Below are 10,916 nucleotides of genomic sequence, written 5' to 3'. Positions count from 1 at the left end.
CAGTGGTTCTCAAAGCGGGTGCCGCGGCACCTTAGGGTGCCGCAAGAACGCCACAAGGGTGCCGCGAAATTTTTAAATAATTAAATTAAAATTACTTAAAATAATTGAATTAAAGTATTAAATTAAATAAATAATTAAAAGATACCTTTATAATAATAACTTTTGTTTTGAATGCTTTTGTGTTGTTTGGAAATAAACTTACTTTAATAAAAAACTTTTATTTTTTTCAAAGTCTTCTCATCCTTCATATCTTTACTAACCGTAAAAAGCAAAATAATAAATAATAATAATAGGGGTGCCGTGAATTTTGTTTAATAATTTCAAGTGTGCCACCTGACAAAAAAGTTTGAGAAACACTGTGTTAGAGAAACAGCTAATCAGACATAATCTGACACATCTGTATTCCATAAACAACTCCATACAATTAGTGGAACAGTTGCAAAATGTGGCATTATTACATAAGGAATACATGATAGTAATGGACTTCAGGCACTATTCCTTCCATCAAACTTCCTTCTTGTTTTGGTGAGCATAGGGATTTCTTACTAAGAATGTTACTTCGTCCCATAGGCATCCTTCCCACATACTGAAGCTTACATATTTGATATATTATACTTCTTCACACATGATGACAAAATCTTTGTAAGAAACAGACAAATGACCATGTGCTGCCCAACTTCATAATTTTTACCTGAATTTGTTTTATGATATCTGGTAAAGATGGTGCTACACTTCTTTCAACAACAGATCATCTGCACTAAGTATGTTGACATTTTTATCATGTGGCAAAGTAAATCTGATGTACTATGATTTCTACAGTTGATCAGTAACAACCCTTTGGTCTACAGCTGCAAGTGGAACAGGAAAGTCAAACAGAAATTCATTCCCTGGACATTATCATCATCTTGGAATAATGATGTATTAATTTCCATGATGCAAACACTTACCAGTGTCCGGAAATCAATATACAAGCTGAAATATGATGGTTGGCACATCTAATAGTTATAGTTTTGTTTTGTATGGTTTATCTATTTTATATAATTTCATTATTTTGTTTTCTTTTATTTTTATTGCAACTCAATATGAATATTAAGTGATTGACTTCATGCCTGTATACTTTAAATAACACAAAGTTAAGTTTTGTAACTGCATTCTAGTTTTTTCCATTTTATAGCAACTGACACAGATCTATCAACCTAGATTGAAATATTTTGTTTGTTTATTAAAATTTTTTACTGGATGTAAATAAGTTGGTTTTCTTTGTGATATAAAATAATCATTAAGTATATCAAACACAGCAAAGTCCAATATGTATATAGAAACATAACCAAACGATCATTAAATTAGTGGAGTTATAGCCTGATTACTTAAGGTGATTGTTTGGTTATGTTTCTATAAAATAATCATTTTTTTCTTAAATTAATTTCTTTATACCTATATAATATGGCTAACTCCAGTATTATATTAATAGTATTAATTGCATAATATATTGTAATTCCAAATATTTAAAAAATCAAATTCCACAAATAATTTAAAATTATTCTATTTTATTTTAAAATAACTTTCCAAAAAATTCTNCTTGTTTTGGTGAGCATAGGGATTTCTTACTAAGAATGTTACTTCGTCCCATAGGCATCCTTCCCACATACTGAAGCTTACATATTTGATATATTATACTTCTTCACACATGATGACAAAATCTTTGTAAGAAACAGACAAATGACCATGTGCTGCCCAACTTCATAATTTTTACCTGAATTTGTTTTATGATATCTGGTAAAGATGGTGCTACACTTCTTTCAACAACAGATCATCTGCACTAAGTATGTTGACATTTTTATCATGTGGCAAAGTAAATCTGATGTACTATGATTTCTACAGTTGATCAGTAACAACCCTTTGGTCTACAGCTGCAAGTGGAACAGGAAAGTCAAACAGAAATTCATTCCCTGGACATTATCATCATCTTGGAATAATGATGTATTAATTTCCATGATGCAAACACTTACCAGTGTCCGGAAATCAATATACAAGCTGAAATATGATGGTTGGCACATCTAATAGTTATAGTTTTGTTTTGTATGGTTTATCTATTTTATATAATTTCATTATTTTGTTTTCTTTTATTTTTATTGCAACTCAATATGAATATTAAGTGATTGACTTCATGCCTGTATACTTTAAATAACACAAAGTTAAGTTTTGTAACTGCATTCTAGTTTTTTCCATTTTATAGCAACTGACACAGATCTATCAACCTAGATTGAAATATTTTGTTTGTTTATTAAAATTTTTTACTGGATGTAAATAAGTTGGTTTTCTTTGTGATATAAAATAATCATTAAGTATATCAAACACAGCAAAGTCCAATATGTATATAGAAACATAACCAAACGATCATTAAATTAGTGGAGTTATAGCCTGATTACTTAAGGTGATTGTTTGGTTATGTTTCTATAAAATAATCATTTTTTTCTTAAATTAATTTCTTTATACCTATATAATATGGCTAACTCCAGTATTATATTAATAGTATTAATTGCATAATATATTGTAATTCCAAATATTTAAAAAATCAAATTCCACAAATAATTTAAAATTATTCTATTTTATTTTAAAATAACTTTCCAAAAAATTCTATATATGCAATATGTAGTTATTTGATCTCTAACAAATAAAAATTAAATTTTAATTTCACTCGTGTATTATTCACATTTATTTTTTTTAATGATGATGATTTAAATGATTAAATTTAGAGATAATCAAAATCTATCAAAATAAATCTAACTTATTTAATAAATGGATTTGTTTTTATTTAAGTTGCTAAAATTGTTCAATATAAATTATGCAAACTATTTTGTTACTCCATTTATTTTCTGTAGATAAATAATTTAAAATTTGTTTTATATAGTAATAAAATTAATACCATTTTCCTAACTATTTTCAATTTTACATTATTATAAATGTCTGGCTCAAAATTTTTGATAAATTTATTCTATCAAGCTGATTTAAATGAACTGACTTAATGATTTAAGTAAGATCTGAAAATTTCAATATCTTTTAACTGTAACCTGCAAATTCATTTATAAAAATCAATAACAAATTTGACTTTCAATGGTTAGTAAAGTATTAAATATCAATTTTTCTTTTCAACAAAAAAAATACAGATTCTGTTGAAATTACATAATACAGAAAGGATTTCAGAAGATTAAAAACTTTAAAATTTAAATCTCAGTTAAATATTGATCCTAGTATATTTATATCAAAATATACAAAGATTTCAACATTTAAATTTTACTATCCAAATTCAAAATTATTTAAATATACAAAATAAAATTAAAAACCTAAATAAAAAATATTATTTTAAATAATAAAAGAATTCTGATGATTTAACATAAATAATCAACTTAATGAAATATATTGTATTATTTAAAATTAAATCATATCAATTTTATATTTTAAATGAATCACTGACATATGTTAAAACAACAATAAATCAATTAAATGTTAAAAAAGTAAAAGTTTTATACTTTGTATATAAAATATTATATTAAATAAGATAATCACATATAGAAAGTCCTTATTTTATCAGACAAAAATTTCTATCGTAAAGGAAATATTTAGAATCTACTTTTTTTGATTTGCAAGTAAAGCATGCTGAAAGACTTGATTGATAAGCAATGGGTATGAATATACATTATAATATTTTATTCATAATTGTACACAATAACAAATTTTGACACATCTTTTCCCAAATTAGTCGGTTAAATTAAGGGTCTACCATATTTTTATTAATTCTTAATGAATAAATGCTGTGAAACCAAATGGATTTTTCAACAAATAATTTTTTTATATCTGATATGTATTTCATACTAAGATCTAATATATAATCTATTTACATGATTAATTTATAAATATTACATAACAATCCACATTAACNATGAATAAATGCTGTGAAACCAAATGGATTTTTCAACAAATAATTTTTTTATATCTGATATGTATTTCATACTAAGATCTAATATATAATCTATTTACATGATTAATTTATAAATATTACATAAAAGGCTATTAAAATCCACATTAACTTTCATCAAAACATACCAAATGTTCACATCATGACATTAAACCAATTTTAAAATCATTGTCACTCAGATACTTTAATTTTATATAAATTATATAATTAAAATATGAGACTTTGGATGTAACAGACAAAAATTTCTATGCTAAGGGAAATACTTAAAATCTACTTCTTTAGTTTGCGAGTAAAGCATGCTAAAAGACTCAGATAAGTCAACAGATAAGAATTACTCAATGTACATAACATCATCATTTTATTCACAGTTATACATTATAATGTTTTAATACATACTATACGTTGTAATTTTCTTATTAATATAGGCCTGTGTTTTTAAAATGCAGCAATACCTCAGTTTTTGTCGATAATCTGTCAAAAAACAATTGGCGAAATCCAAAACTGAAGAAAACCGAGACAATTATTTTCATATGAATCAACGTAAATCCAATTAATTCATTCTAGACACTCCAAAATACATACCAAAAACACATTTTATATAGTATAAATATAGTGTTTAATACTAAAAACAATAAGAAATTAATATAAAATGAATATAAAAGACTACTGTAAAGAATAAATTAACATTTAACATGGCATTTATCATGAATAATGCTCACACAAGAAACAACGCCACACCGAGCAGGAAAAAGTGCGAGTCGCCCTTTGTTTTCACAAAATTACCGCGCTGCTAATTTTGAGGACGACGACGAAATCCAAAACCGAAGTCAACAAAAACTGAGATATCACTGTATATTCAATTTATTGAACTTTTAGCAATAGCAGACTAATTTAGAGACACTCCCTTCCCCAAATTAGTCTGTTAAATTGAAGGCCTACAGTATTTTTAATAATGAACATTGTAAAACAAAAGAAAAATGGTTCAATATACAATTTTTCCTTTTAAATCTGATATATAATTCATACTAAATTTATATTAAAATATAGTATGAATTGTATATCAGATTTAATAGATAAATTTATAAATATTACATAACAATCCACATTAACTTCCATCAAAACATACCAAATGTTTACATCACGAATGACATTAATTGTCATCGAGATACTTTAACTTTATATTAATTATACAATTAAAACAGTGTATAAATTAATAAATGCGATTGAAATTTTCAACAATCGCATGAAATGAGACATGTTTTCTTTCATGAAACTAACACGATGTGTTTATTAACAGTTAACAGTGAAATTGACAAATAAAAAACATCACGTGTAAGTATAAAACGATTTATTTATTTAATTGTTACGTAATAGTAAAGTATAAAAGCTTAATAAATATATTTCCACCGATTTTCAGCGTAAAAGATGACAAAATGTCTACTCGTATTATACTTACATTATGACGTCAGTTAAAAATTTCCTAACAAACAGCTGATTATAAGTGATTTGTTAAAGTTATTTGTGTAAATAAACGATATTATTATTATTTAAAAGTAAAATTCGAACGATTGGACAAGTTTTTTATTGTTAATTTTCTTTCATTTGCGAAATCCTTACCTTTTTTTCGGCGCCACAACTAAGCCTAACTAGTATATAGGTTTGCGGGTCAAACAGACATTAATTATTTGGACAGCACTTTTACTTACACATCTAATTTATTATATATTAGATTTATTGCTTCTAAAATTTCCATTTTTATCAATATACGTCCATATTTACTAATATTGAATAGGGTTGCATTTTTGTCTAGTTTCATGTTCCAACTTCCGGTTTTGATTGGTCAGATGTAAATGTCATCTGGTGGCAAAAATCGAAAATAAAAGAAAAAAAAGTCGAACTTTCTAGGTCACTTTTTTGAATTTTTTCTTCTTCTTTAATAAATTCCAATTCGTAAGAATAAGTTTTAAAATTAGATTAGGTTTAGATACATGCTTTACTTAAAGAATTGGTTAAATTAAAGATATTTCATTATTATTTATTATATAACGCGTATAGTTTTATAAACGTTTATTATATAAAAATATTCAGTACAAATTATACGTAAATTATATTTTCTGTTAGTTTTCTTCTCTAAGGAAAATAAACTAAAATAATACAGGAAAAAAATTGAACGGTCAAATCGGTTCTTCCGACAGAAATGCGCTACATAGATGCTTGCTTGATTAGCGTCTTTAATATAGCTGTATAAGCGAGCCAATGATGTGGCCCGTTTCATTTGAGAAGGATTTTGTCATTGGCTTGCTTATCCAGATGTATTAAAGCCGCTTTACCAAACCACGCGTCCAGTCGCTACTGTGGCTGAAAGGCAATAAGAACATCCAATCAGAAAACTCATTTCTTAAGGACATTTTGTAATTTTACATCATTTTTATATTTTTCTATACGTAATCGCATTAAACTGAAGGAAAAGTGGTATAGAATATCGTTCAGAATTCATGTATCAATATTTCTAGTACAGTACATATGTCCCAGTAAAATGTTCTACTGGTGTATTACAACTTAAAACTTACAATCCATAATACTGAAGTTTTAGATTTTATTTAAAATACTCATAAAGTCTATCATAAGACCAGTTTACCAATTTATACATTGACAACATTATGTAATTAGTATATTGTTAAAATAAAATGTACCGTAACATTACTTTCTAACTCAAAGTTAGCTATACCTCTCATTACAACAGATAAATGGTTTTTACGGTTTGCTTTCTCATCATTTATACTGTATAATTAATGAATAGTATTCATTTCATATACATGCTGGATCCGTCCCTCATTACCCTGTGACTCCGTTGTGGTTCTGACTGAACCCATGACGAATCTGATACTTAGTGTCCACAGGATGGAAAAAGAGAAAGGTAAAAAGGAAAAAAGTGACTGTACGCGTGTACGTTGGAGAACCGGGATTGATCTGGAAGGGTCGAAACCCCCCAGGAATTTATGTCGAACCCGTTTCTCACGACACTTAGTCGCTCAATTGCAGGCTGGCCGAACCCATAATGGGCTTTTTAAAAAGGCCCTCTTAGTACCCACACAGTGGAAAGAGTTTTAAAAAATACACATATAATGTCTTTTTGATGATTTACATGATGTTTACATAAATCCTGACTACTAGTGGTATAGTCACAATTAATTCAATTGATTTTATGTATGTTTTCTTTGTCGCATTAAACTAATTTCTAAAATATACAGCAACGAGTTGCATAACTTTCCCGGCTTCACCAGGGAAGCTTGCAACATGCTCTTTTGTTGAACTCTATTCGCCATAAGTTATGTTGCTTCAGGCTTTGCCCCTTTATTGTATAAAAATTTCCTAGGACACAATTTAAATCTTCCAGATGCATATTTTTATTTAGTTTTTATTATTAGTTATTTTGATTAGTAATTATTTAAAGTAAAATTATGTTTTAATACAGTCTCATAATAGAGTTTTTAAATTGTATTAAAAAATAAATTATGTATTATTAATTATTATAAAAAACCAGCAATGAATTGCTTAACCTACCCAGCTATTATAAAATTTTAATTAAAAAATAACCTTTATATTATTAATCATAATAAATAAATAAAATTGTTCGTGGCGCCACCTGTTATGATATTTTGTTATAAAAACTTTTTATATTTTTAGTTATTATAAAATGCAAAAACGCTTAATTTTGAGCGTAGAGATGACTTTGTTTTATTTAAAAAAATTGTAAATGATAACAACAATTAAAATTTTAAGTCCGACCTCACTCAAAATATGACACGTTCTCTATTTCTTCATCCTCTCAACCTTTCACAACCAAAATTTAATAGCATCAATGCCCCTTATACACAAGCTCTCATGCCAAATTTCCTTATCATTATCCCTTGCTGATGGTTCCAGCTTCCCATAAAATATTTTTTAGGATGCATCCCCTGGCAGATCATTCACGTGTCGTGTTGCGGTAACCAAATAATCTAAACCAGTGTTTTTCAACCTTTTTGAATACGCGACCCCTTTACAAGTTAAAAAATTCTGGCGACTCCCCCTAGGGCCATATTAAAACTATATCAGTGATTTAAAAAATTATGTATTTAATTTTCTTTCTGTTGAGAGAAATTACTATTGACTAAAATGAGAATTTAAGGAGAATCGACAATAACTTAAGACACGTATAGTATGTTACTTCCTTCTTATAATAACAATGGGTTTGGAGTGCTGTTGACCTTTTTTTTTTTAGGATGAGGGTTTTTCACTTTAACTTTTCTACTTATTACTTCTTTTTACAAGTCAGCTCAACACTTTTTCGGCAGACATTTTCTGGGGTGGGCCGTACCGACCCAGGCCCCTTCCAGGCGACACCCATCATTCGGACCTAAATGTCAATCAAAAAACCAACTGTACTGTATAATAAACAGGTACAGCCTTCTCGCTGAAATTGTAGTTTTTTTAATGTAGTGTAGGACCTACAAACACTTGTCTTTTTCTTTTACCCGCGACCCCCGTGTAAGGCTTCGCCACTCCCCTGGGGTTCGCGACCCACAAGTTGAAAAATACTGATCTAAACTAATTCTAACGAGCGATTATTTATTGCGACGTCGTCACAATGCCGAGCTGAGACTTTTCTTTATAATGTTCTCAATTTTTTAGTGGTAATCTTGCAAATATACATTATACTTTTCCTGTTAGCAATAGAGTCGTGATGGTCATCGATCTAATCTGGTCTTTCTGCTCCCACGCTTTCTATATCTAGTCTCGACTTTCGTGTATCTAACTCCTTTTCTCGAGATTGAGGAAAGACAATCAGGTAGACATACAGTCTGACAACAGTCAAAATTTATAGTTGTACAATTTTTTTCAAATTGCAGCCCAATAATTTTTCTATAAACTCGATATTTACGAGGACATACTTTCCACATAATTTATACAGTCTGTTGCAAAAACATAAACATTTTATTATAACATAAACTACTTAATTAATACCCAGCTAGATGCTTTTTAACCTCCACAAAACACCTTATCTCACTTAAAATTATTTAATAACTGTAACGAAAGTTTTCAACCTGTTCTACAGGCTATTTTTAGGTTTTTAGAAATCAAGGAATATTGATAACTGTTCTTTTTTGTATAGAACAGTAAAAAACATATTTAAAATACAAAATTCTTTGGAATATTGAGCTATTCGAATCCAAAGAATACCAGTCGACCCCCTTATAACACTGTTGATAATTCCGTTTTATATGAATTCCATGTTGTACGAGTCACTTAGATTTTACAAATACGTGTGCCGGGCTGTGAACGGCTCACGTATTTGTAAAATCTAAGTGACTCGTACAACATGGAATTCATATAAAACGGAATTATCAACAGTGTTATAGGGGGTCGACTGTAAATTACAGTAATATATTTATATATATACAATTTAAAATATCAAAATAATAAAAAAAAGACATTCAAAATACGAGGTTACTGGCTGCACAAAATATGATTTAATTGAAATGCGTGAAATTAGGCAATTAGTGTTTTAAACTCTTACATAAAATAACATTCTAGTTATATAAATCAAATACTATAATACAATATAATAGAAAGGTTAGAAGTACGAAAAAATCGAATAATCTTAATGTTTGTTGTTATTTTTGACCGAGAAACGCCAGACTCATCTGCTAGTTCTAGAATAAATCATTTGTAAGTAGCCTGTATAACATGCACTTTTTGTATAGGAATGTCGCCTGTCAATACAGCTCCTCGATACAAAAGAAAATGGAAAACCTTTCGAGCCCTTATGTTTTGAGACTCCTTCTAAAGCTTTAATTGTAAACATTTAAATACTTTATTTAAATAATTTTCTGCTTACAGTATTAAAAAATTGTTTAAAAAAAAGCCGAATTAATAATCTGTATAATTAATTAAAATATTTTTCTTCAAAATTTAATAAATGAACTTCATTATTCCAACTATAGTTTTTATGGTTATTATTAAACAATACTTCTCAAAAACAATAGAAATAAATCTAGTATTGAAACAGATTTATATGGCGATTAATTTGCATTCTATAGTCTCAAATTTCGGAAAGCTGAAGAGTTTTCATCGTAAAATTTCGGATAACATTTTATTCCCGGGAGCATGCATCGATGGAATGTATTTGACCTGGGACCCGGGGACCGAAATCTGAACACCATCTTACGAATGGAAAGATTCGACAGTTGAGTTTTCGGGAGGCGTGCTCCTGGGAACTCAAATGGTAATACGCTTACTCAAAATTTTATGTTCCATTTGCATCAATTAAATTGCAATTACCAGACTTCGCCCAAGAGTTATCACCATCTTGTCACGGCACACTCAACATTAGGTAAGTATATATTATTTAATGCATCTGTTAGCGCAAATTTCATAAATTAATGATTCTATATATTCTTCATATTCATTACAACACTTCCTTACAAACACCCGTCACGATAACAAAGGGGCTCTGGTACACTAGATATACTAGTATATATATATATATAAAAGAAAATTTATACAGAATTCGAAATTCGTCTTCGGAATTGATTTTATAAGGAATTTTTCACTCTCGTATTACTCACTTCCTTCGTAATTGTCCAGATGAATAATTTTAAATGTTTTGTTATTATTATATTACCTTTATTTGTATAAAATGGTTTCAGTAATTATTAAAATTGTTTTATTTGTTTAAGAAAACGTTCTGACCTGGGGATTATAACAATAATGTCCTCGAAATATATTAACGTTTTATAACCGAAACGATACTTGAATTGTAAATAAAAGAATCTGGTTTAATTGTAGTCTTAAGTCATCTGTTACTTGAATATAGAAATTGGAATATTTAAAACAAATTTACAGTATTTTATTATACAGGGTGGGGGAAAAAATCACTTAATACCCTGCTATAAAA

General features: G+C 28.2%; 1 protein-coding gene across 1 annotated transcript in view; it reads right to left on the bottom strand.

Annotated features, from left to right (window-relative positions):
* LOC111638030 (peregrin-like) overlaps positions 1-5,807 on the bottom strand; it is a gene marked incomplete at its 3' end in the record, with an annotated part of 161,357 nt that extends 155,550 nt beyond the window's left edge. Inside the window, exon 1 of the mRNA XM_023383654.1 lies at positions 5,594-5,807. The remainder of the gene's footprint in view (positions 1-5,593) is intronic.
* Positions 5,808-10,916: the final 5,109 nt, after the last annotated feature.

This window comes from Centruroides sculpturatus, unplaced genomic scaffold (genome assembly GCF_000671375.1).
Source record: "Centruroides sculpturatus isolate CEXI.00-Female unplaced genomic scaffold, Cexi_2.0 scaffold860, whole genome shotgun sequence".
NCBI lineage: Eukaryota > Metazoa > Arthropoda > Arachnida > Scorpiones > Buthidae > Centruroides > Centruroides sculpturatus.
This window is presented reverse-complemented; position numbering and strand designations above follow the sequence as displayed.